The sequence below is a fragment of the Piliocolobus tephrosceles genome, chromosome 17, assembly GCF_002776525.5.
Source record: "Piliocolobus tephrosceles isolate RC106 chromosome 17, ASM277652v3, whole genome shotgun sequence".
NCBI lineage: Eukaryota > Metazoa > Chordata > Mammalia > Primates > Cercopithecidae > Piliocolobus > Piliocolobus tephrosceles.
The window spans coordinates 64,502,566-64,520,420 of record NC_045450.1 but is presented as its reverse complement, the minus strand read 5'-3'; the positions used below and the strand labels follow the sequence as shown (position 1 = coordinate 64,520,420).

The following is a 17,855-nucleotide window of genomic DNA, read 5'->3' as shown; positions in this document are numbered from 1 at the left end:
TTTTAGAGATCCTCAGACTACATTAGCAAACAAAAGGCTCTGAAGTCCAGCAGTTATAAAACCTTCATGGCATGATTTCCTACAAGTCTTTGCTCAAGAAAAATTTTTGTTGTTGTTGTTCAAGGAACACCTATTACCTGGAATGACTTCTAGGAAATGCTGGCCAACAAAATGGCTTGTGTTGTTGCAGAGGTCCAGAAAAACATTTTCTCCTAATTTGCAAGTCCTTAGAGATGCCTCCAAAACAAAAGTCCTGCTTAATAGATTCTATCTGGCAATAACTAGTTCACACTGATTTTCAGAGAAAGAGCTGAGAGGCTGGAGTTAAATCACACTCAAAAATAAAAGAGATCCCTCTTCTGGGTATATCCCAAAGGAATTGAAATTGGTATATCAAAGAGATAGCTGCACATTAATGTTCATTCCAGCATTATTCACATTAGCTAAGATATGGAATCAACCTAAGTGCCCATCAACAAATAAATGGATAAAAGAAATGTGGTCTATATAAACGAAGGAATAATATCAGCCTTTTAGAAATAGTAAATTCTGTAATGTGCAATAACATGGATGAACTTGGAGGATATTATGCTAAGTGAAATAAGCTAGGTAAAGAAAGACAAATACTGCATGATCCCACTTGTATGTGGAATCTAAGAAAGTTGAATCCAAAGAAGCAGAGAGTGGAATGTTGGTGACCAGAGACTGGGGAGGGATGTGGGTGGGGAAAAAGGAGATATTGATCAATGGGTACAAAGTTTCAGTTAGACAGGAGAAATAAGCTTTAATAATCTATTGCACAGAATGGTGACTATAATTTTTTAAATGCATTGTATGTTTCAAAATTGCTAAAAGGATAGATTTTCAATGTTTTACCAAACAAAAAAAATACATATGTGAGGTGCCAGACTTGGTAATGAGACTCATTTAGTTATTTCACAAGGTAGCCATATCGAAATATCATATCATGCCTTATACATATATACAATTAGTATTCATAAATTAAAATAAATTTTAAAAATAAAGGAATGCCTAAAATATGAAAGAGAAGTTCTGAACTTTCTTGTGATTGCCATTCAAGTTCCTATCTCAGAAAGGAAGTCAAAACTCCAGGCAGAAGGCCAGCTGCGACCTTCAGAAAGTTCTAAGCAGGGCCTTGGTCACTGACTTTGGTTCTAAAGTTGGAAGAATAAGTTTCTAAGTCCTTTTTCCTTTCTTAACTGCAGTGTAACCTCAAACAACTTCCTTAACCTTCTCAACCCTCCCCATCCTGACCTGTAAAATGAGCAAAGTACAGTAATACCAGCAGCATCTACTTGTTTGATTCTCATGTGGATAAAAGGAGGCAACAGATGGGGAGTTCTGAGCCTGTTGTTAGCATCCATCCAATCGATGGTGGCTATTAGGACAATTGGCCATTTGGGTTACTCTCCAGTGTTCCCATAGCAAGCTGCACTGAAACACTTTAAATGGTGAAACTTCATTATTTTTTTCCTGGGCAATGAAGAAGGTGGCAGTCAAACGGAAGGGAAGAGGGGCTGCAAGATGTGGAGGTAGTGGTGGCAACTCTGGAGAGGAAAGGAACATGGCCAAGAAGTTAGAATTTGTGTTAAATCAAGAAGGAAGAACCCAAAAGCAGCCCAGAGACTTCACAGCCACATAAGAAAAATAAAGGGGGCCAGGCACAATGCCTCATGCCTGTAATCCCAGCACTTTGGGAGGCTGAGGCAGGTGGATCACGAGGTCAGGAGTTTGAAAGCAGCCTGACCAACACGATGAAACCCTGTCTCTACTGAAAATACAAAAATTAGTCGGGCATGGTGGCCCACACCTGTAATCCCAGCTACTTGGGAGGCTGAGGCTGGAGAATCCAGGAGGCAGAGGTTGCAGTGAGCAGAGATTGCACCACTGCACTCCAGACTGGGCGACAGAGTGAGACTCCATCTCAGGAAAAAAAAAAAAAAGGACGTGACTATGGCCAAAACCAACTTGTAAAACATCACCATGAAATGTCACCAAGCTACCTACAAGATGCTGGGCATACCTTCAGGGGAAGGAAGAAACAACTATGCAACTTTCGATTGCTTCCCTTTTCTCTTGCATTTCTAGTTCAGGTTTAGTTTTGGTTTTCTGTTATTGTTATTGTTGTTGTTTTGCATTCCAAAAATAAAAATAAAAAATAAAAAACATTGCTATCATCGGGGCCTACAGATTTTTCAAGAATATGTAATCTGTTCATTACCTACATTACATGGGGCCTGGGCATGCAAGCCTGAATGAAAGGAGTACTCACCCCTGCTCAGAGCCCACAAGGGGTGCTCAGGGGTAGGTTAGGGCTTCACTTGTGTGTGAGTTTTCCAAGCTGCTGTAACAAATGATGAAAAACGGGGTGCCTTTAAACAAGAGATGGAACCGAAGTGTCAGGAGCCCATGCTCCTGCTGAAGCCCCCAGGGGAGAATCCACCCCGGCCCCCTCCAGCTTCTGGTGCTCCTGGCCTCCTTCAACTCTAGGTAGCATCACTCAAGAACATGATGAAAATAGTATTATCAGACCCATTTTACAAATCAGGAAATTAGAGTCCATATTGATTAAGCAATTTGTAAAAATGTGCATAGATGTTTAATGGTGGGAGTGGAATTTGAATCCATGCCTGAGTGGCTTTAAAGTTCATACACCTAAGCACTAGTCCAGCTGTTCTCAAACTTAAATATGCATAATAATAACTTGGGAGAATTGATTCAACAGAGGTTTCCAGCCTCAGAGGATGTGGAATCACTGGTATGGACTAGAGCTTGAGGATGTTCATTTTAGCAAGGAAGGTGATCTTGGTGTGATTCTTCAGAATTACACTCTGTACAGAAAGTTACACTGCATCCTAAGCTCACGTCCAAAGTAGGGTAACCAGCTGTCTTAGTTTGCACACAGAAAGTCTCTCATGCCAGGGAAACTGGGAGAGCTGATCACCCCGCAGGCCTCACTCGAGCCTACACAAACCACTTTTAGCACAATGCCTGGCACATGGTGGACCCTTGAAAAATATTTGGGGAATGAATGAAGGAAGGAAGGAATACAGCTCCCAGTGGAAGCCTAGGGTTGACTGGCTTGGCTTCCCTGCAGCAAGAAATTTGAGGAAAACTTCAAGGGCTAACTCAGAGGGACAGCTTTGCCTGCTGCCCTGAGGAGTTGGTCACAGCCCTGGAAAAAGTGGTACCTCATCATGTTCCCATTTGTGCTGACGTGTGCAGGCGACGCTTGTCCTTAATGCAAAAAGAAAGGAGAAGAAGGCAGGAGTAAATCTCTTCTGTCATGATTACCCTTCCTGCCTTTTTACTGTCCTTTCCCTAAACCCTCAACCCTCCCCTTCCCCTTCTGCAGAGAGACCTGTCTACTGAGGAGTGGGAATTGAGGGAGGGACCCTGGCATTGGGAGACTGAATTCCGTTCATGCTCTGCCTCTGACCCACTGGTGCTTCTTCTTGGCAAATCAGTGAATCTATTGGGACCTGAGAAATGGCACTAAAAAGCTATGGGAATTGAGCTCCTTTCTTGATTATCTCACAAGGCTGGCCTGTGCTATGTGCATGTGGACAGGACTATGCTAAACGAGGAAGGCTCAGATAATAAAGTGCAGTTCTTTTAAACATCCATTCATTCATCATGCCCCAACACAGTGGGTGACTTGAAGGCCCTGTTCAGAGCTAAGGCCAGCACTAGGCTTTTGGAATCTTACTAGTTCAGAACTTTTGATCCTTCAGGAAGACTAGCATGTAACAGATAATCACATAGACCAGGATATATAATTATGATCATGACATCATGACGTGTGCTACAGAAAAAAAAGAAGACAGTTTCATCAGACCACATAATATGGGGACCTGACCCAGTCTTTTGGCTTATGGAAGATTTCCCTGAGGAAACAACATTAAGGTGAGGTCACAGGTTGAGTTGGAGTTCTCTAGGTGAAGAAAAGGTGGAACAGCATTCTTAGACAAGGGAACAGCAGGTGCAAACACATTGTTATAAAGGATGGCAGAGTTTTCAATCCATCCATCTTTTTTCTCTTTCCCCTCTTGCTCCCTCTCTCCCTCCTTGTCTTTTTCTCTCCTTCTCCTCCATATCATTCTCACGTCTTTCTTGTTTTACTTCTAACGTGGTTAATATACATTCATCTGCTTGGTGTCGTTAAACAGATAATATTGCTGGATCCCCAATTTGCATAAATGCTGTAGTGGACTTTCCTTCCAAATTTCCATCTCTAAGCATGTGGAAAAAAAATACAAGGCCACAAAAAGCTCCTCATTCCATTGAGTTTTGCATTACATTGCAAATCACTCAGACATGATTTCTGGTCCTGACCTTGCACCAGCTTCGAGGTGTCTTGGGCTGCTAGTGGATCCTGAGGTCTTCAGGTGGGCAAGGCAGCCACAGTTGAGTTGGTTCAGCTTGCAGATTTGGTAAAGAGCTTGGAAGACATTTCCCTGGGAGTAGAAACAAGTGGCATCCTTCCAGGAGAAACAGAACTCTTTTCACGTCGTTCGCTCTGATTCGCGCTACGTTAAAATAAACCTTCAGTGTCAGCTTCTGGTGCGAGCCTCAGGACTCTTCTAAATGTATTGTCTTCACAAAGACATTTTCACTGTTAATCAACAGAGAGCCATGGATTTGACGCTCTGGTATTGGAGTACAGGTTTTGCAGTTATTTATTTACCGAGAGGGAAACAGAACAGTGGTTCCATTTGCCACTCCTAAGTGTATTGTCAGTCCTTCTGTGTGGTGTAAAATTGTTAGTCGTCTTCAACAGCTCTCAGAAATAAGCATTCCAAACATATTCGCCTACTGTACAAAGATGTGCTGATGCCACTCCTTGCAATTTTGCCAGAGAGGATGGGAAATAGTAGATGTAACTGGTAGGAAATGAACCTTGGGAAGAAAACAAAAACCTAGGACTTTTGCAAAGCCTATGAAATAGCAGGAATTGCAAAGGTGCTTCCTAGCATCACCTACTTAAAAATGGCCAGGTTAATCACTACAGGCATAAAGGACAGGAGAAGGAGTGTTCCCATATTAACACAGTAGGAAAGGACAAGAGGATGAACTTTCTGTGTAAGATGGCCCCAACCACCAACGGTCAACCAGTGGGCCCACCGGTTCTTCCATCTGCATCCACTACCTGGCAACTCATACCCTTCTCTCTTCTCTGCCAAAAGAAAGAAAAATACTCTGACATTGGCCAGAGAATAGGAATTGTGTAAACTCAAGCAATTTGGAAGTCCCCAAACCTTTCTGCCTGAGAGAGAAACTTCCCGAAAACAAACAGGAAGTGGAACAAGGGTTTGCAACTATTTTATCACCCAAGTCAAAGATGTGCTGGAGTGGGAGTGCCACAGGTCACAGGAACTGATTGGAAAGATCTCTTCCCAACTCAGCATTCTGTAACCTCTTAACGGCAGCATGAAATCGGCCACGATTACCAATCAGGACTAAGCTAATTTATCAGCTCACTCTGCCTAACATCTACAGTTATCCACTTCCTACCCCTAAATTATGTATCTATTTATTCATTCATTTAATTCATATATATTGAGTCCTTATTATGTGCCAGCACTCTGGAATAGGAAATCCAGTCCCCATTTTATATGTGTAAAAGCTGAAGTTCAGAGAAGTGAGATGACTTGTCCAGAAACACTTAGTGCCAGCCCTCTCCCAGGCACTAGGAATACAGGATGAAAAAGATCAATTAGGTCCTTGCCTACATGGAGTTTAGATACCATCCACTTTAAAATCTGCATTTATTATACAATTATTCATTTATTTTTCATTGTTAAGAAACAGCATGAAGGCATGTAAAAGAGACCAGTGGAACTTCCAATCAATTGAAAGAAACAATATGGTCACAATGAGCGAAAGTCCTATCACAAAAAGGAAAAACGTTTTATACGATCTTGTGGGTGTTGCAGATGTCTAAGCGTCTGTCTGATTTTCGTTCGTATTGCCAGTCACCCAAAAGAGTCATAGATAAGCTCTCGGAGTAGAACTCTCAGTTCCCATTTCATACATGTGAAATAGGAGTGGTTACGCCTTTAAGACGTGGGAAGCGCCAATATCACATCTTTAGGAAGTGGAATAAGAATATTGATTGACACCTGAGACCCCGCAAATGAGGCTACATATGCCCAGATGCTTTGTAAATAAACAAGTGTTTTATAATGTCACCACTGATCGCCATAATTATTAGTGGTTGGCATTGTTATTACCACCGCATAAAAGCATAAAATCTTCTAATACCAAACCTGATTCTGAGCTTAGCTTTCTAGAAGAAAGAACCAATGTTAAATTTTTAGGTGTTGTTGCCTCCATAGCAGCCCTCCAGAGAATTTCCTGGGGTGGTAGGGAGGGGATGGGGGAGAAAGGGGTTAGAAAGCCAGGATTTTCTGAGGGCCAAAGTTCTGCAGTGTCTGAGATGATAAGCAGACGGAGATTCCATTAGCTCCACTGATCCAGCATTGGGCTTTAGCCAACAGTAGACCCATCACGAGACCCCGGGCCAAAGATGAGCAACAGCTGCTGGAAACCGAGGCTTCTCTCCCCATCCACACAGTAAACCACTCTTCCTAGCGAAACAAAATGTTCTCATTTAAAATTATTTATTTAGTTTTTAAAGAAAGCCATGCGAGGCATTAAAGTTGTGCTGAAGCTGGCTGTGTTCAAAAACTCCAAATGATAACAAATGTTTTTATTTTATTTCATTTTATTTTCCAAACCATACGGATGTGCCAGCTCAACGCATCACCACTTGTTTATGCCAGAGCAGCTGTCGGCACCCTGATAATGCTATATAGCATCACTCAAGCGCAGATTGCCAAACCAATGGAAATCATCTCACAAATTGGAAAAAAATAAAAATAAAAATAAAAATAAAACCCCACTTCAAATAAGATTCCAACTGTAAACTTCTGCAAGAAAGAGGGTCGGGTAGAGGGGTACGGAAATCCTATAAGTAGTCTTAAAATTCAGTATTGTTTTAACCAGGATAAAGTGTGACTCGTCTGGTTAATCACAACTAGTATTTGACCTTTACAAAGGTACAATTTATGTTTCATGGCCAAGCACAATTTTGTGTTTTCTTTTTTTAATTATAACACTATGATTCAGAAGTCAGCCACAAGAACAGAGTTTGGAAACTTGATTCCCTATAGGTTTTAGGCACTTTTTATGTATTTATTTGTTTTGACCATGAAAAAATAACCACTCATGACAGGGGTAAACTGCCAAAGACACACATCTCGGCCTGGTGTCCTAGAATCACCCGAAACCTTTATTAAAGTCAGTTCACATGTCCAGCCCCTGCGTCCTACACAGATGAGAGTAAGTTAAGCAGAGGATTACACTACAAGGAAAAGTCCTCCAGCTGGAAGGAAGCGAGCTCTGAAAGAACACATAGAATGTTGTGCTTCTGTTTGGCCTCTGTGAGCCAAAATTCTACCTGCTGGAACTTCCTTTATTGTCAATATTTCATGCTGCAGACAGCTAGCAGGGGACTAGAAAGAAACAGGAATAGAAGTCATAGGCACAGCTCTCCAATGCAGGAGGCACTATGCATGATCTCATTCAATCCCTGACTTCAGCGAGATAAGCAAGATTATGACCATTTTACAGATGCAGGAATGGAGGCCTGGAGTGCAGAAGTCACTTGTCCAGGGTTGTTGTGAGTTGAACTACATCACCCAAAATGTGTGTGGAAGTCCTAACCACTAGTACCTGTGAATGTGACCTTGTTTGGAAATAGGGTCTTCACAGATATAATCATGATCCAAGTTAAGATAAGATTGTACTGGAATAAGGTGGGCCCTCAACCCAATGTGGCTGTTGTCCTTATAAGAAAAGAAGAAGAGACACACACACAGAGGCAAATGTCATGTGAGATACGGATATGTACAGAAAGAAGAGGATGGAAGGTCACATGTGAACACCATGTGACAATGGAGGCAGAGGTTGGAGCAATGTGTCTACAAGCCAAGGAAAGCCAAGGATTGTTGGCAACCACCAGAAGCTAAGAGAAAGGCATGAAACAGACCCTCCTCTAGCGACCTCAGTGAGAATGTGACCCTGACGGCACCTTGATTTCAGACTTCCAGCCTCTAAGGTGCGAGAGAATAAATTCCTGCTGTTTTAAGCCACCTCATTTGTGGTCATTTGTTATGGTAGCCCTAGAAGATTAATACAAGGGGTTAATATGGTTCAGACATCTTACAATAAGCAGATATCTTTTGCTCAAAATGAGAAAGAGAAACACTCTTGGCTGGGAGCAGTGGCTCACACCTGTAATCTTAACACTTTGAGAGGCCGAGGTAGGAGAACCACTTGAGCTCAGGAGTTCAAGACTAGTCTGGGCTGCACAGTGAGACCCAGTCTTTGCAATTTTTTTTTAAATCAGCTGGGCATGGTGGTACACTCTTATAGTCCCAGCTACTCAGGAGGCTGAGGCAGAAGGACACTTTGAGCCCAGGAGCTTGAGGCTGCAGTGAGTCACGATCTCACCACTGCACTCCAGCCTGAATGACAGAGTGTGACACTGTCTCAAACAAACAAACAAACAAACAAATAAATAAATAAATAAATAAATAAATAAAATACAGAGAGAGAGAAGCAATTTCTATGCAGGAATTTTGGCGCATTTGAAAGAATTTCAAAGACAAAGGAGAAATATATGACAGGGAATGGCAGAACTGGGAAGCCTTCTCCATAGCTCTGTTCATGACTCAGTATTGAATGCCTTCTCCACGCCACATGTCTCACCAGGTATTGAGGATTCAGAGCTGAGTCTATGGGCCCTGCCTTGGAGAGCTTAGCATTCAGTTTATAACGCTGGGTAATACTGGAAATGCCAGTGACGGATTTTACAATGCAGTGAGGTACCGGAGGCATTCTCATCAGAGAACTCACCTTTGCATTAGACTTAAAAGGATGAACAAGATAGTGCATGATGGAGAAGGCATAGAAAACTGCCAAGCAGATGGAGCTCTTTGAGCAAAGGCCTAAAAGCAGAAGGTTGCCAGGTTTAGTAACAAAAGAAAACAAAATTACAGAATTCCAAGCTAAGTTTGAATTTCAGATAAATAATGAGTTTTTTTTTTTTTCAGTATAAGTATTTGTTGTGCAATAGTTGGGACATGACTTATACTAAAACAGTATTCATTGTTTATCTGAAATTCAAATTTAATTTGGCATGCTATATTTTCTCTGGCAATCTGACTGAAGCATGAACAGGAGAATTGTGTCCAAAGAACCACTAAAGGTTCCATATAACAGGGGGAAGAAAAAAAAACTGAGCAAAGGGCTGGCAGGAAAAGAATCTGAAACGGCAGGGGGAGACCAGGTCTTGAAAAGGTTTCCATGCCATGCTATGGCAGTCGAGAGACAACATTGTGGTTAAGAACCTGAACTGTGGTGCCAGAATGCTTGGGTTTGAGCATCACCTTCACTGTTTACTCATGATATAAATTGGATCCTCGGTTTACCCATCTGAAAATTCGTGATAAAATAACATCCAATCCAGAGCATTGCTGTGGCAAGTAAATGAATAGGTACATAGTAAGCATTCGTCCATCTTAACTGCTATTATTGGAACTGGACACACGCTCATGCATAAAAGCAAGAAACAAATGCTATTATCCAAATCCAGATGTTATCAGAAGTTGATAGACAAATATTGAAAGCACATACTGTGTACTTGGGATACAAGTGTTTATGATGAATTCCTTGCTCTCCAGAGGTATGCATGTGTTTGGCTACAAATTACCTAGAATACCAACTATGACAGTGGGTTCAATTATTTTTAAAGTACTTGTTACCAGCTATTATTTGTTGGGCACTTTCTATGTACCATCTCCATAGTCAAACGCAATGAAGTCTATCAACTCTGACAAGCTCTTTACAAAATTATCTGGTTTAATTCTCATAAAAATCCAGTGATGTTGGCATCATTATCCCCAATTTATGGATGAGCTATCCAAGAATGGACGTGGAATTGTAACGTCCATAGGAGCTTGGATGTCAAACGACAGTGCAGGCAGGAGCTGAAGACATCTTATTAATAGAATGGGGGATGTTTAAGGCAGTATTTGATGGGAATGTAGAATTAGATCAGGTGACAGGAAGGGTGGTGATTGAGGAACAACTGCAAGGAAAGATCCCTGGCAGTGATTCACGAAGTGGGGTGGTGAGGCAGCATTGAGGAGAAAGGTTGATTGATGCAGAAGCCATGTGTTAGCAAAGAGAAGCCCAGCATCTTCGCAGGAGGGCCTCCATTGGCAGGGTGAGCGGTTTTCTGTGGCTCTGGTGATCTGCTGCAGGTTTTACAGAGAGGACAGTCAGACAGGATGCCTGAGCTGGTTCTAAATGACAATCTGGAAGGAGGGTGGGAGCCAGAAAAGTCAACCTCTTGCCCAGACTCATCCCTGGACAATGGCTTGCTCAGGTTGATTTATTTCTCTGGAACCAGTCTAGCTAGTTTGGGTGCTCTGGATTCACTAGCAGTGAGCCAAACCTGGGGATGCCCAAGGCTTGATATATCTACTTGCTCTCCTCTCAAGGGACGTGACATCATTCAAGCACCAGCATGGGTCATTTTGATAATGCACTATCTGGCCTCATTTGACAAGAAAAATCCTACCGAGGAGAAACCGCACCCCAGTCCAGGGGCCTCCAAGTAGTGGGTTTAAGGAATGAAGAACCATTTTGCTCACATGAGAAATATGTGGGTCTCTTCAAAGGCAAAATGGTTTGAGGAGGAGAGCGTTCTTTGAAGTCTCAACATTCAGTTAGCAAACAAGGTTTACTCCTCATTGCATGTTGCAGTTCAGATTTTTTTTCCTGGGTTTAAGACTTAAACCAATTAGTGTGGACACATAAATCTCCATGTTTTCAACATGTTTATTGAGTGTCTATTTTGTGTTAGTTTATTGAGTATCAATTTTATGTCAGGCACTATGTTCGACTTTTACATACTCTTTGAACATTAGTACATTCTCACTTAATCCTAATGGCACCAAGTGTTATCTCTATTTCATAGATAAGAAAACAAAGATTCAGAGAAGTTAAGGGACTCATCCATGGTTAACTGAGTGACAGAGCACAAACCGTGAATACAGGTCTCTTGACCCTAACCCTTATCTTTTTACCCACTTTTTATCTTTCCAAGGATTAAAAGACAAATAATGTTCTTTATTTTCTAGATGATGAAAGGAGAGAACCATGGCCTGATTTTTTATTGACTCAGAGAGAGAGAAAACCCTCTCAGAATATCCTGCTCTTCTGAACTCTATCAACTTAGAGATTCTTCCTGAAATATTCCTGTTGCCAAACACACAACACACATACACAAACACACACACAACTGAAGCTATAACAACATCTTTACTCTTTAAAAGGGTCCTGGAAAAAGCTTGAAATCAAAGACGCAAATCTTTTAATACTTTGTCCTAAGAAAATATCATGGGTAAAAATCATGGCAATGGATTTCAGGTAGTGAAGTTAACAGGTATCTCTTACTCTACACAGTAATTTTTTTGCTAGAAGTTTCATGTACATTGATTGTTGCTTAATTCAATGTGATTTAAAATTCACTTGCAAAACTTTAATTGAAATTAGTTCTACAGCATCTTGGTTTATAAGATGAATAGTCCTTTTGCAATCTGTGCATTTACAAATTGTGATTCCTTTAAATTGTGTTATAGGAAAGCTGTGACTATCTATCTGCTAGAGAGGCTGATCATTTCTTTATTTTTTCCTTTTCTTGGAAACAACTCTAACGTAAAATTGGTCAATCTCAAAACATTAAGAGATGTAAGTCTTCTAAGTCTCCATGAGGCACTTAATATAAACTCTTGTAAAAAAAAAATTACCTGCAGTTAGGTATAGACATTCCAAGTTCTTGGGTCTCAGCATTCCCACCTAAAAAAAAAATAGATTAAATATTCTTTTCATTAACTTATGTATCTGTCAAATGCTCTCACATCTCCCAGGCTCTCTAAGTCAGAGTTTCTGGATACAGAAGTATAGAATAGCCTAGAAATGATGAAGAGACTCCTTTTCACACAGATGAAAAATGATAAATTCTAACTAGGAAAGAGAAATGATAATAAACACATTACTGGAGCCACCTGGTTTGTAGAACATTTATTATTCAGACAAGAATGTCAAGCTGCATAGAATTTACTCATTAGAGTCCTTACTGAACACTTAAGCTGCACCCAGAGAGGGCCAAAGAGTCCACGAAAATAGCAGCCATTCAAAGATCATCTCCTTTCACGACAAAAGCGCTCATTAAATCAGGTCAACAGCAATGTATCTTGACATAATAAAGGCCATATATGACAAGCCACACCTAGCATCACGTTCAACAGTGCAAAACTAGAAGCTTTTCCCCTCTAAGATCAGGAAAACACGAGGATGCCCACGGTCACCACTGCTATTCAACGTAGTACTGGAAGTTGTAGCCAGAACAGTTACGCAGGAGAAAGAAATAAAAGGCATTCAAATCAGAAAGAAAGAAGTACAATTCTCTCTGTCTACAGAGGAGCAATAATTTGGGGTGGTAGTGCTAATGGTGATGATGGTGAAAACACTGCTGATGGCAGTAGTGGTCATGGTGATGGTGATGATGGTAGTAATAGCAGTCGTGGCAATGATGATGGTGATGACGGTGGTGGTGGTGGTAGTGATGGTGATGGTGCTGGTAATAGTGATAATGATGGTAGTAATAATGAAGGTGGTAGTGGTGGTGGTGATGGCAGCAATGATGGTGGTGATGATGGTGGCTGTGGTGGTGGGGATGGTGATGGTGGTTATAATACTAGGTGTGGCAATGGTGCTGGTGAGCATGGCAGTGGTTGTGGTGGTGGTGATGGTGGTAGTAATCATGGTGACGGTGGTGGGGATGGTGGTAGCGATGGTGGTAGAAATAGTAGTTGTGGCAATGATGATAGTGAGCATGATGGTGTTTGCGGTAGTAATGGTGATGGTGATAGTGGTGGTGGTGATGGTAGCCATAGTAGTTGTAGCAATAATGCTGGTGATGTTAATAGTGGTGGTGGTGGTGGTGATGGTGATGGCAGTAGCAACAGTAGTTGTAGAAATGATGGTGGTAATGATAATGGTGGCAATGATAATGACGGTGATAGTTATTGTGGTGGTGATGTCAGCAGTGACGTTAGTGGTGGAGGAAATGACATCGAAACTGTTATTTCAATAGCCTTGGAACTAATACATACTCTCATTCACTGCCCTTGATTCAGCTTCCACTCTCCCAACACTCAGTCTCTAACCAGCATGCCTCTCTTGGTGTCTCCATACAACTATCCCCCTCAGATTAGTCTATCTTATCATCTCCCTTTCTTGCTATTCCTCTTTTCAAATCTAATTCTCCAACCAGAGACCTCTCTCATCTGCCCGCACTGAGTCCAAATACTTTATTAGTGCCTCTGTATTTCTGCCATGTGCACGATTTTTTCTTCTCCTTTTACTCTTTTGGAATGACTTCATTCATTCTACCATCTTTTATTTATTTTCAGACCTGTCTTCTATGGATACCGTCATATTGGAGCAGTTCTCTTCTTTTAAATGGTCTCCAAAATCATTTGGCTGTATGGTGTTTCTTTGGAATAAGTCCTAAAATGGTGAAGTGTTTTCTCTTTCTGAAGCTTAATGTCTGTTGTAAAGGCCTCTATGCACTCCTAAAAGCTCCCCTCTCCTGTTCCAGAAGGCATCTGGACTGGTTTAGTCCACCTGTTCTGATATTGTGCCAAGAAACTATTACTACATTACATATTCTCCAACATGTTTTCTTTTCTAAATAAATAACTGAACCAATTAGAGAATCCTAGCTCCTCCAGTACATGCAAAATGCCCTTTCTACTCACTTCTATTAACTGAAGTTTCTTTGACCTTGGGTCTTCTCTTATGTCATGAGTTTATGCCAATACTCTGTGAATCTAGGTTTAGCATATACAGTTGTTGTCTATGCTGCACTGTGATCTTGCATATAGTAGATTCTCCTCAACCAAATATCCCTTTTAAGGATGTTTGTTGGAATAAGAAGTCATTGGGTGACTGAATGAGCAAACACTGACTCAGTGCTATAGACCTAGCACAATCGTCAGCATCTATTGGGCACTCAATATTTGTTGACAGACTGACTGATTGACTGAATGAATGAATGAAAATGAGGAACTCAGAAAGAATGAGAAGACATGTTCCAACCATTCTCCTTGAGATGATCAGAAAAATTGTCACAAAGGAGGTAAGGTGATTTGCTTTTGGTGGCTAGAATTTGGATTGACAAAGATGAAATGGATAAGGTGATAGGTTCCCTAGGACGAACAAACAGGATATGATGGTGGAGGTAAGAAGCAACTCTAATTTCTTTCCATGAGAATATTTCCAAAGACAATCTCCTTTTCCTCCTCCTCTTTCTTCTTCTTCTTGGATAATGGCTCTTTCCACTTCTTTTCTTTTTTTTTTTTTGCCTTTTATGTATTTATTTATGATTGTTTTAACTTTTATTTTAGGTTCAGGTGCTTATGTGCAGGTTTGTAATATAGGTAAAATACTGGTGGTGGGGTTTGGTGTACATATTATGTTGTCATCCAGGTGATAAGCATAGTACCCAATAGGTAGCTTGTTAATCCTCACCCTCCTCCTACCTTCCACCTTCAAGTAGGAACTGGTGTCTGTTCTTCCCTTCTTAGTGTTCATGTGTACTCAATGTTTAGCACCCACTTTTAAGTGAGAATATGAAGAATTTAGTTTTCTGTTCCTGTGTTAGTTTGTTTAGAATAATGGCCTCCAGTTTCATCCATGTTACCACAAAGGACATAATCTTGTTCTTTTTTTTTATGGCTGCATAGTATTTTATGGCATATATGTGCCACATTTTATTTATTCTCTAATCAAATCATGCAAGGCCACTGACTCCTAGAAGGTACCTGGAGTGAGTGAGGTGGCTCCAGCCACTTTCCCGTGGTTTCTCACAATCCACCAGGACTCAGCCCTCACTTGCCTGGCCCATGCACAGTGGTTCTCAGTGTCCACTGTCAGTGTTTTATATTCCCACAGTCTCTGGCCCCATTAGAATGGTGACAAAACCTCCACTGCTGGTTCCAGGCGGTGGCCCCTTTTTGGTTCCTATCATATTGCTAAGCTCCTGAAGAACACGGAAGCCCTGGCAGAGAACACTTCTCTTTACAGGCTGAGGGAGCAGAAGTTGGGGAGCAGATTTGCTTATCACTCAGCAAGGCAACAAGGAAAGAGCTTTGCTGTCTGTTCAGACCGAACGCACCCAACTCATACTGTCACACTGCAAGTTTATCTCCCCAACTAGATGTACATTCCTTAGAAGCAAAGACTGTGTTTCATTCAACTCTGTACTCCCACAATGTCTAACACATGGTTTGAAAACAGTAAATATTTATAAGAACAAATTGGTGAAAGCTTATCCCTTAAGCCGGCCTGAAATGAGTCATCATCAATGGTGCTTAGGATGATACAGTACTTGAGACTACAAGCTTTGTTTGGACCCAGAGGGACCAGGGGTTATGTCCTGATTCTGATCCTGTTGAATGACCTTGACCTTGACAAGTGATTACAATTTTAAGTGTCAGTTCCCTCATCCACACAGTAAACACACCAGAACCTACCTCACAGGGTCAGATGAGGATTAGATAAGACAATATACTTAAAACGCCAAACAGGACCTAACATATATTAAACGTTTAGTAAATATGGCCCACAGTTATTCCTTACATTATGGCTTAAATATATAAAGTATAATCCAGAAATACCCATAGTAAGAGTCGTTACCCTGTTCAACTTCACAAAGATGCTGAAGATCAAGGCGACCTAAGATGACAGACCCAGCAAAAGTGGAGGTCCCAAATGATGATCTTGAGACCTCTCAGACAAGCAGAGGTGCAGGGAAAGGTAAAGCCCATGGAGACGAGATCTGAAAAAATAAGAAAATTAGGCCCCTCTTAAATTACCTCTACCCAGCATTAATCACAATGGATGCAGCATAAGGTCTATTTTTACACCAACACTAGAGGTCACAGGCAGTGGACATTTTGTATTTTATTTTCTACTTCTCAAATTACTCAGGACTCAAAGTGGAAAAGATGACCTGTTGGTTTGCTGACGGGATATTTTAGGCAAAGTCATGGGGCACTGACTTTTCTCTTCTCAGGACGAAGTAAAGTGATGCTTCGTCAACCACCTGGCCAATTTTGTTGCTGTCGATAGTGGATCCTAATAACATGGTCGGCAAAGTAGGCTGGGGCCTCCGGTGTGATCTACTTTAGCTCCTGGATTTCCTATACAGACTGTCTCCATTGATCAGATATAATCGAATAATGGCTGAAATTCTGCATCTCCATGGGCCCTATAGGCCATTTCTTTATGACATGACCAAATTGGCCATAGCGCATTCAATTTGTTTTAATGGCCAACACAGATGCAATTAAGCGGATTGACTGTGCAGCGATCCAAATTGTCCATTAACAAGGTGGCCAAAAAAACTGGACCAAAATCATATACCCCCCATCCACTTATTTTGGGATGTCTAGACTTGGCCGCACCTTTAATTTTCTTAAAACCCCTGTTAACAAGCTCTGTTTAATGTTGATGCTAGAGTGTTCTTGAGAATGAAATGAAGCAGGTTTGAAAAAATAAAAAGAGATTTTTAGGATGATTCTAAACCTTCTGCTCTGAGTGAAGTAATAGGAAGTAAGCACCTCATTCGAGCTCTGAAGATTTACAAGGATATGAGAAATTAAATGCATTGGTGCAGATTGCTACTAATACTCGTTTTATGAGGAGGGATTTATCTTCTCACATTAGCAGCCCCCAAGGTTGTGATCTGTCTCTGTAATATGTACCTGCATTTGAACAATTGACAATTGACTTCATCTGTTCCTACTTTGCTAATTTAATCAGTGAAGAATAACTACTCTTGCAGGAATTTTAAAGATGAAAAACACATCCATTATATTATTGAATACAATTGATCTTTGAGTATCTGTGTATGGTTAGATATATGAATTTGATTCCTTTGTACAACTATCAGACAGTCTACATAGGAAGTCTCATTTATTAGGTAGAGGCAGAATGTGTCTGCTAAGATATTTTCAACTAGATATTTAGTAGTACAGGACCAGTTATTGCTAACAGAAATAGGCAAAAAAAAAAAAGAATACAATCAATCTGATCTATCTTGAACTTTCATGTTTAAAGTCTCTATTTTCCATTTCAGTGAGCATTTTTCTTTTATATATGTGTCATCAATAGTCATGGGCAAAATCAAAAAAGAGACACATCAAAATAGAGTAACTAGCAAATAAATAAAAGCATCTCAGCTGCCTTCCAAGCAATATATTTCTCCCATCATTTGCTAAAATTACTGGTATCTTAAATCGATACTGTGTTTTTTGACTTTGAAAATACATTTTCACTACAGTCTCGTTTTATTCTCCAGGACTTCTTCTAAGTCAGCTGTGGCTATCCCCATTTGGCTGATGAGGGAAGCACAGCAAAACTGAGTGACTTACCAAGGTTACATGGTAATTAGTGGTAAATGGAGGAATTAGGGCTCTGCCTCAGAGCCTTGGTCCCCCTCCTGAGATGGCAAAGAATGATCTGCAGTCACACTGACTATCTAGACCCAATTCTCTTATAGACTCGGAGGAGGATGGCTCATCTCAACCATACCATCCCCGGTGTCTCAGTTCTCTTGATCCCAAGCAATTTTCTCAAAAGCAATATAGTGTCATGGTTAAAAGTGAAGTATCTGGGTTTGAATCATATCT

The 17,855-nt window shown here is 40.9% G+C and overlaps 1 long non-coding RNA gene across 1 annotated transcript; it reads right to left on the bottom strand.

The window, feature by feature from the left end:
* Window positions 1–910: 910 nt before the first annotated feature.
* Window positions 911–4,404, bottom strand: LOC111552509. The gene is made up of 4 exons (XR_002734657.2): window positions 4,357–4,404; window positions 3,213–3,258; window positions 2,294–2,520; window positions 911–1,568 (listed from the first exon to the last, which is right to left on the bottom strand). It is a non-coding gene; the product is annotated as an uncharacterized LOC111552509 (long non-coding RNA).
* Window positions 4,405–17,855: the final 13,451 nt, after the last annotated feature.